The sequence below is a fragment of the Heterocephalus glaber genome, unplaced genomic scaffold (assembly GCF_053883595.1).
Source record: "Heterocephalus glaber isolate CG9 unplaced genomic scaffold, H.glaber_assembly_v1.0 deba00000676, whole genome shotgun sequence".
In the NCBI taxonomy this organism is placed as follows: domain Eukaryota; kingdom Metazoa; phylum Chordata; class Mammalia; order Rodentia; family Bathyergidae; genus Heterocephalus; species Heterocephalus glaber.
Genome location: NW_028258156.1, coordinates 27,304,952 through 27,314,062, shown reverse-complemented (window position 1 = coordinate 27,314,062; position 9,111 = coordinate 27,304,952). Strand labels below are relative to the sequence as shown.

Genomic DNA, 9,111 nt, shown 5'->3' with positions numbered 1-9,111 from the left:
GGTGGGTTGGAATCTCAGTGTTGTTTTCATCTGCATCTCTCAAATGACCAGTGATGTTGAACATTTTTTCATGTTTATTTGCTGCTTTTACTTCTTTGTCTGAGAAATATCTATTCATTTCAGATGCCCATTTTTGGATTGGGTCATTATATTTGGGGGGTCTGATTTTTTTGTGTTCCTTATATTTTCTAGATAGTAGTCCTTTGTCTAAGGTACAGCTGCTAAAAATTTTTTCCCACATTGTAGGTTGTCTCTTAGCTCTGTTGATGGTTTCTCTTGCAGTACACAAGCTTTTTAATAAGATGAGATCCCAGTTGTTGATTCTTTGTGCTAGTTCTCATGCTAATGAGATTTTGTTCATAAAGTATTTTCCATGCCAGAGTCTTCAAGAGTTCTACCTAACTTATCTTCCAGCAAGTTTAGTGTTTCTGTTTTAATGTTTAGAACTTTAATCCACTTCGATTTTAGTTTACTGCATGGTGATAGATATGAGTCTAGTTTTAATCTTTGGCAGGTTGAAATCCAGTTTTTCCAACACCATTTATTAAATAGGCTATCTTTCCTCCAATGAAGGTGGTTGGCTCCTTTGTCAAATATGAGGTGGCTGAGTATGTCTGGAGTTGTTTCTGCATCTTCTAATCTATTCCACTGATCCTTGGGTCTGTTTCTTTGCCAGTACCATGCTATTTTTATCACAGTAGCTTTGTAGTATAGTTTCAAGTTGGGAATTGTGATACCCCCACCCATGTCTCTGTTGCCTAGAATTGCTCTTGCTATTCTAGGACTCTTCTGGTTCCAAATGAATTTTTGGATTGTTTTCTCTAGTTCTGTGAAGCATATTGTTGGAATATCAATCGGCATTGCATTAAATCTGTATAATAGTTTTGGAAGTATGGCTTTTTCATTATATTGGTTCTTCCTACCCAGGAGCAAGGGATGTCTTTCCATTTTCTTATATCCTCTCTATCTCTTTTTTCAGAGTGCTGTAGTTTTCAGTGTAGAGGTCTTTTGCTTCCTTTGATAGATTGATTCCTAGATATTTCATTTTGGGGGGGGTGCTATTGTAAAAGGAATTGTTTCCCTAATTTCTCTCTCACTGAGTCTGTTATTTGTGTATAAGAAGGCTATTGTTTTTGAGTTTTGACCTAGTATCCAGCTACTCTACTGAATCTGTCAATTAAGTCTCGAAGTCTTTTGGCTGAGTTTTTTGGGTCTTCTATGTAAAGTATCATATCATCAGCAAATAATGGCAGTTTAACTTCTTTTTTTCCTATCTTTATTCCTTTTATTTCTTTCTCTTTTGTAATTGCTGTGGCTAATGTTTCCAGAACTATATTGAACAGGAATGGTGATAGTGGGCATCCTTGTCTTGTTCCTGATTTTAGCATGAAAGTTTTCGGGTTTTGACCATTTTTTTTTTCTGTACCGGGGATCAAACTCGGGTCCTTGAGCTTGCAAGGCAGGTGGCGGAACCACTGAGCTAAATCCCGAGCCTAGTTTTCTACCATTTAGTATGATGTTGGCTGTTGGTTTTTCATAGATAGTCTTAATCAGGTTGAGGTAAAGACCTTCTGTTCCAATTTTCTGTAGGGTTTTTATCATGAATGGGTGTTGGATTTTGTTGAATGCCTTTTCTGCATCTATTGAGATGATCATATGGTTTTTGTCCTTGATTCTGTTAATATAGTGTATTACATCTATTGATTTATGAGTATTGAACCATCCTTGCATCCCTGGGATAAATCCAACTTGGTGTATGATCTTCTTGATGACCCTCTGTATTCTGTTTGCCAGTATCTTATTGAGAATTTTTGCATCTATGTTCATTAGGGAGATTGCCTGTAGTTCTCTTTTTGGGTTGAGTCTTTCCCTGGTTTTGAAATCAAAGCAACACTTGCTTCCAGTAATGAATTTGGAAGTATTGCTTCCCTTTCAATTTCCTTGATGAGTTTAAAGAGTAATGACAGTAGTTCTTCTTTAAATGTCTTATAGAATTCAGCAGTGAAGCCATCAGGACCTGGGCTTTTCTTTGTTGGTAAATTTTTTATTACATTTTCAATTTCATTCATTGTAATTGGGGTGTTTAGAATTTCTATATCTTCTTCATTTAACTTTGGCAATTTGTATGTATCTAGGAATCTGTCCATTTCTTCTGTGTTTTCCATTTTATTAGAGTATAGGTTCTCGAAGTAGATATTGATGATGCTCTGGATTTCTGCTGGGTCTGTTGTGACTTCAACTTTCTCGTTCCTAATTCCATGGATTTGAGCTTTTTCTTTCCTTTTTTTGATAAGGTTGGCTAAAGGTTTATCAATTTTATTTATTCTTTTGGAAAACCAACTCTTTGATTCATTGATTTTTTTTTTATCATTCTCTTAGTCTCCATTGTATTGATTCGTGCTCTGATCTTTATAATTTCCTCTCTTGTACGAGCTTTGGGTTTGTTATGCTCTTCTTTTTCTAGGACTTTGAGGTTCTGCATTAGGTTATTTATTTGAGTTCTCTCTGTTTTCCTTTGATGGGCATTCACTGCTATGAATTTCCCATGTAGAACTCCTTTCATTGTGTCCCATAGATTCCTGTATGTTGTACTGGCATTATCATTTACTTGTAGAAACTGTCTAATTTCTTCTTTAATTTCCTCTGTCACCCATTGGTTGTTCAGGTGTGTGTTATTCAATTTCCATGTGTTTGTGGGAGTTTTGTGGTTTTTTATGTTACTGATCTCCAATTTTATTGCACTATGGTCTGATAATATACAGGGGGTAACTTCAATTCTTTTACATTTACTTAGACATGTGCTATGAGCTAGCATGTGGTCTATTTTGGAGAATTACCCATGTGCAGCTGAAAAGAATGTGTATACTGAATTTGTGGTGTGGAACACTCTGTAAACATCTATTACATCCATTTGTTCAATAGCTTGGTTCAGTTCTAGAATTTCGTTGTTAATTTTTTGTCTAGATGATCTGTCTATTTATGATAGTGGGGTATTGAGATCCCCCACTGCAAGTGTATTAGTGCTTATTTGGTTTTTCATGTCCATTAATATTTGTTTTGTATAGCTGGGGGCATTTGTATTTGGTGCATATACATTTGTGATTGTTATCTCTTCCTGTTGGACTATTCTCTTTAAAAGGACATAATGACCATCTTTGTCTTTCTTAATTAGTTTTGATTTGAAATCTACTTTGTCTGCAAATAAGATTGCTATGCTTGCTTTTTTCTGGGATCCTGTTTTATGGAGAACTGTTTTCCATCCTTTTACTTTTAGTCTATGAATTTCTTTTTGAGTTAGGTGTGTTTCTTGCATACAGCATATTGCTGGATTTTGCTTCTTAATCCATTCTGTCAGTCTATTTCTTTTGATTTGTGAATTGAGGCCATTAACATTGATAGTGATAATTGATAGATATTGACTCATCCTTGTCATTCATGATGTTTTACTATTGTTGGCTCTTTTATTTCTTATTTTTTCCCCCTTTCCCTTTAGTTTCTTACCTTGCCTGGTGGCTTCCCTCTGTTGGGCCTCATGGAGTTGTGACCTTCATTGTCTTTTTCTAGGATATTGCTTAGAATTGTTTGGAGTGTTGGTTTGGTGTTCATGAAATTTCTCAGGTGTTCTTTGTTGTGGAAGTATCTAATTTCCCCATCGATTTTGAAAGATAATTTTACAGAATACAACAGTCTAGGTTGGAAGTTATTTTCTTTTAGGGCTTGAAGTACTTCACTTCAGGCTCTCCTTGAGTTGAGGGTTTATGTTGAGAAATCTGCCGTGATTCTGATGGGCTTTCCTTTGTAGGTGATTTGTTTCTTTTCTCTAACTGACTGCAGGATTTTGTTTTTCTTTTGGGTTTCTGGGATCTTGACTATTATATGTCTAGGTGTAGATTTTTTTTTAATCATGGCTAGTTGAAGTTCTATATGCCTCACTTATCTGTATGTTCAATTCTCTACCTCTGTCTGGGAAGTTTTCTATTATTACTTCTGTGACTGGTTTTTTTTTTATGTCAATTTTACTTTCTCCTGTTTTTTTAAGGACTCCTATCAGTCTTTGCATCATCTAGCAGCTGCTGGATTGATTTCTTGTAGTCCCTTACTATTTTGAAGAAATCTCTGTTTTTATGGTTCTTAACCGTAATCCTGTCTTCTATATCTGATATTCTATCTTCAGATTCCCTTAATCTGCTCTGCATACTTTCAATGGAGTTTTTAATTCTCCTGAATATCTGTTTGAATCTTTTTCATGGATTCCATTTCTTTCTTATGTTGGGTGATCATGGTTTTCATTTCTTTCTTATGCTGGGCATTCGTGGGTTCCAACATGTTTCTGAACTCATCTATTTTTTTTATCTGTTTCTGTTCTAGAGCCTCTAATCATGTCTTTCACTCTGCTCACCATCTCTGTAGTTATCTAGGAGATTATTTCTGCTTTGAATTTTTCTAGAGCCTCATTCATCTGTTTTGTTACTTCCTGTGCTATCAGTTTAGGGTGTCCAGGTGGTTGATTATCAGACTTTTCCGCCACGTTTCTCCCAGTTGCCTTTTGTGGAGTGGAAGTCTGAGTTTGTGCCTTGCTTAAATGTCTTCTCATTTTTGTTTTTGGTAATATCCTTGGTTTATTTCCTGGGTTCATACTTTGAAATTGCTTATTAGTATCTTTGTTGATGTATTTAGAGCCCTTATGGAATGATTGGTTCTCAGAGGTGCCTTCCAGATATAGCTGGTCTTTAGGTTTTGAGTCTCTAATGGCTCTGAGTCTATCTCAGTTTCATTGTACTAGGAAGGACAACTGATTAGATCAATCACAACACCTTAGCCTAGGTGATACAATCAGCAACACAATAGCATCAAACACCTCTTAGAAAATGACAATTTGTGGTAGTTAGTAATCTATCACCTTTAACTGTGTGAATTAAATCAAGATCAAGGATCAACCCAACATATGTTTATAGTGAATAAACTCTTCAATACAGCAACTTTACCCTTCAGGATGGGTAGTTAGAAGGAGTTGGGGAGAGATGGATAGGTAGGTAGAAGGATAAGGGAAGGTTAGCAGTGAGCCCAGAGGCCACAGTCAAGAGAAAGAAAGAGAAGAAAAGAAAGATAAAGAAGAAATATGGATTAGGGCCAGAACAGAAACACAAAGGGAGATCAAGGACAATGTGGGACAGCAAAGGAGCAAGGGTGAGAGAGAGAGAAAAAAAGAGAAAACGAAAAAAGAGAAAAAGAAAAATTTTAAAAGAGTAGAAAAAGAAGAAAAAAAATTAAAAATAAGAGCAAAAAAATGTGGTAATTTTGAAAATAACAAATAAAAAATAAAAATGAAGGGCCTCCTTCAGGGTATGTCTCTGTTGTCACAATAGACAACGTGGGCAGCAGTGTGCAGTTATAAGTCAATGAGTCTCAGTAAGCTAGTCACAGACCTGTAAGATTCAAGCAGATTTCTGGCTGCAAGTCCCAAGTTGAGCTCCCTGTCCTCCTGCAGGTTTGAACTCTGCAAGGCTCTATTGCAGGTTCCAGCTGCCTTTCCCCTGAAGATAGGTCCAGGTTCCAATGGGAAGTGATGATCCCTCCAACTTACTAAGTCCTGTGGTCTGGTGTGCCTTTATTGCATAGATTCTCTTCACTTTTCCAGTGGGCTTCAGTTTTTATCAGAGAGCCTGAGAGTCCCGCTCTCTGTTCTTCACTTTTGCAGCTCAGGACAATGGCCTTTACGTCCCCCTGTGCCTCTAGTATGGAACCAAGTAGCTGTACAGCTAAGAGGCCAGAGTTGGGGGGGCAGTGTTTGTTGTTGCAGGCCCCCACGCGGGGCTACACTGGTGGCTGGTGGGCGTGCCCCGGGCGTCCTCATGTCTGTTGGTCGCAGGTGGTCATGGCGTGCTGGACTGAGCGGGGCTCAGTCATCCCGGGACCACTCTGATGTCTCTTAACAGATATAGCCAAATACATAGTGTGATCGTCAACTACAGCATTATGTTTCTTTCTTTATATAAACTATTCAAGACTCCAAATTTAAAGTTAATGATGGGGCGAAGATATAGCTCAGTGGCACCGCACCTGCCTGGCAAGTGCAAGGTCCTGAGTTTGATCCCCAGTACCAAAATAATAATAATAATAATAATAATAATAATAAAGTTAATGATGTTGCCTAGTGAATCCTGTTACTTTCTGCATATTAAAAAAACCTCATCTGAATCTGTCATTGTTAAGTTTATATTTGAAAATGTTTAATACTTTAAAAACTGAATAATACACTTGGGATATATTTAATTAGCTCTTTACTAATTAAATAAGATGTCTAATTCCCAAATATGCAGAATACTTATGTGTTTGATATTAACTCTAGGTAGTTAAAAAAAAGTTTTATATTATTACATTTAAGTAGTTCTGTGGATTTAATTATATACTTACTATTTTCACATGCAATTTTCAAATTGTGTTTTAAAAATATTAACATTTTTCAAGTATTTTTAGCACAAATGGTAGTAAGTACAATATACTTGCTTCTGGAGTTTGTAGTTATCCACTTAATTACATTTTTGTTAAATTTAATTGAAAAATGGCATGTTATCCCTCTGATAAAATAAATACATGATAAATCTCAATTAAAATTAACATAAATTTAGCAGCTTGTTTTTTATTTACTTTCTTGGAGAAAAATTTAAAGTATCACAATAAGTAACCGTACTGTTCTTACTTCTGTAGCATAGGTACACAAAATGGAGTGAACTGTTGGACCTTTAAATATAAAGTGACTTCTAAAATAAATTAGAGATTGAGCATTACTAGTCCAAACAGCTGACATGCTCCAAAATGTCAAACTTTTTGAATGCAGGGCTGATGTCGTGGAAAATTCCATCCTGAGTTCGCAGTTACAGTCAAGACTCAGGCACCAAGCATGCTGTGGGGAATTCCCTTCACTTTATGTGTATTCACGCAATATAAAACAAAATGAGTTTTGTGTTTAGATTTGGGTCCTATCTCCAAGATATCTCTCCATGCAATGCAAATCACTACAATCCAGAAAGCCATGAAATCTACAACATTTCTGGCCCCAATCATTTCAGATAAAATATACTCAACCTATAATCATAAAATCTTAAACAAGTCACCAGCATTCCTTTGCTTGACTTAGAAGTATTGATCTCTGAAAACAGAAGAAAGAATTTGACTTAGTTACCCCAAGAGAACAATTCGGGAAGAATTTTGGTGAGGTGGTAGAGCATCTTTCTTTTATCAAGTCAAACATAAATTTTACATTTCAGTTAGACCTTAATATCCACTTTAAGAATCCTCTGGTAAAGTATACTATATTTCATTTTCTAAAATTGCAAAACTAGAAAACTGAAAATTACCAGTTCAGTAACATGCGGAATAACATAATTTCATCCTTAAAATCATTCTCTTCCTCATCTCTGATTGTGTCGTTCGGTCCCTTCGTCCCCGTGGACTTTTCCTCTTGAAATACTTATTTTATTTAGGTTTGTAGCTGTTGTTCCAAGATCCAGCCGTCTTTGGTTCTCTGCTTTTACCCTTGAAGAATCCTTCATTCCTATGGCTATACTTATGTACCTGTCTGTCTCCTCAAGTTACTTCTGCCACCTAGACCTCCGGCGTGCTGAATGGATCCTCTACTTCAATGTTCTGTATATGCTTAAGTAAAAATTGAAAGAGAGATAAATCTGCCTTTCCCCTCTATAAAGTGACATTTTCCCAAACACCTGTAGAATATTCACTGGCATTGCTGTCCTTCCAATGTCCTCAGTTTTTCAAGATCACGACGTTGACAATTCCCTTTCTAACAGCCAGTGACCAAGTGGCACCAGACTTTCTTCTCAATGTTCATCTGGTTCACTCTTCTGCCCATGTGCAGAAACTGAACTGAAAACCAAATCCATTGTATCTCATAATAACACTAGGAAGGAACAGGCCTTTAGCTTGTAGACCACCAGGCTTCATTTCTATAGCGATTTAATTTAACTAATTAACTTAGAATGAAATAGAGAAATGGTGCACATGATTCAAACCAGTTTGTGTGTACACACACACACACACACACACACACACACACCCCTTTTATGTCTAACATAGGCACAAACAAATCTTTAAAAATTATTTTCTTCTGTCTTGGTTAAAAAATATTTGAGGTGTCTAACAAAAATGCATGTATTACAATAATTTTTAAAGATAAATGTATAGGACATATTTCTAGATAAATTTAGAAAAGGGTTAAGAGCTAAACCCATGTGCTTAAGACACAACCAGTTCCTGAGGTAGGTTGTAAATTGGGCTCTGAATTTCCTAACCACAAAAGCAATGAAAGAGACAAATTCAGTTACAAGAGTCACACTGTCCAAAAGACACAAACAACAGATATTTTCTGGTTCTCCAGCCCATGAGAAATTTCTCCCACAGGCCTATTCGGAACAATAAGTGATGTAGGAAATCATTTTATATATCCCTACAATAAATGTAGCCAACCATTTATGAAACATAAAATCAGCTCTGAGAAAGACTAATGCAATGTGGTTGGATATGTAGGTCCCTAGTGACTTGGGTTGATCTGAAAACCAAGTCTTTGCCAAACTTCTATTATGAATATTTCAAATTTATAGAAAAACTGAAAGAAGAGTAAAAAGAATAACCACATCTTGTTTGAACAATTGTGAACCTTTTACCATAATTGTCATGTGGATTTATCTATTGTCAGCCATTGGAAACTAAAATAAAGACCATTCCCAGTGTTCTGAGGGTAATATGAGCACCATAATAATACGTCACTTCACACATAGTGGAAACAGTGTCTCACTCTAAGATTCTCAGCAACAGAACTTCCAAGAAGTTCTGGGAGTAATAACCACAAAAGGGTGAGATTTTAAAGAGGAATAGCAAAGAGTTTAAAGTAAGGAAGAGTGGTGAAGCTATATTCTGTTTTGCTCAACAAAAGTAATTCATATTTTTGAAAACAACCAAGGTTGTGATGGAGTAAACACACATACACATATGCATGCACCAAAAAAAGTATTTTCCTTACTTTTTCCTACTTTAAGAATAATTCATTTAATATCAGGAAAATACAGTGAAATTGGCAATTTGACCAAAATAGAT

General features: G+C 36.0%; 1 protein-coding gene across 12 annotated transcripts in view; it reads left to right on the top strand.

Moving 5' to 3' along the window:
• Positions 1-9,111, top strand: part of Magi2 (membrane associated guanylate kinase, WW and PDZ domain containing 2) — a 1,273,508-nt gene that overhangs the window by 498,021 nt on the left and 766,376 nt on the right. The gene's annotated exons all lie outside the window — the stretch shown is intronic.